Raw genomic sequence first — 787 nt, 5'->3', positions numbered from 1 at the left:
AATTGTCCGTCTCTATCTCTGTCTGCAATTCAATTCCATTGTTTCCGTCACTTCTTGGTGGTCTTATATACAAGAATACCGCACATCTAGTAAACATTCGAGGCTTCACGAACGGACATGAATTTTCTAGAAGCTCATGACGTGTTACTAGCGTACATGGCTTCCGCTGTGAATCGTTCGTTGTGAATAGTTCTTTGTCACAGGGCTTAGACTAGACACCTTCTCCCAAGCAGGGCACAAAACACTTGCCTTTAGGAAATCAATTATTGGCTTCAAATCTTGGTCTTTCTCCTGCTCTAATTTAATATATATATACCTGGTTCCATTTCACCATCATCAACTCCTTCAGTCACTTTGACTTCAGCTTGATGGCACCTGGTTAGTTCAACCTCTCTTTTGCAGCAACGTCTCCAGTCATTTTTACAGGGTCTTCGGCTCAGTCCGTCGGCATTTCCATGAAATTTTCCTTCTCTGCATTCAATATCATAATTATACTGGTCTATTTTTCCGATCTAACGCAGCATGGTCTGTTCTGATGGTAAACCTGGCACCATAGAGGTAAGGATGGAAATATGTCAGACTCTTTACTACAGCAAGGAGTTCCCTCCATGTTACACAGTAGTTCCTCTCTGGTCTACTCAAAAGCTTACCGAAGTAGGCCACCACATGTTCGTTTTTGCCCACTTTCAGAGACAACACTCCTCCAATTCCGACATTACTAGTATCACAATCCAGTAGGTACGGCAGTGACGGATCTGGAAGCTTTAAAGTTGAGCTGAGGCCAATT

Source organism: Limulus polyphemus, unplaced genomic scaffold, assembly GCF_000517525.1.
Source record: "Limulus polyphemus unplaced genomic scaffold, Limulus_polyphemus-2.1.2 Scaffold6905, whole genome shotgun sequence".
In the NCBI taxonomy this organism is placed as follows: Eukaryota; Metazoa; Arthropoda; class Merostomata; order Xiphosura; family Limulidae; genus Limulus; species Limulus polyphemus.
The sequence above is the reverse complement of the archived record's forward strand: the minus strand, read 5'-3'. Positions refer to the sequence as shown.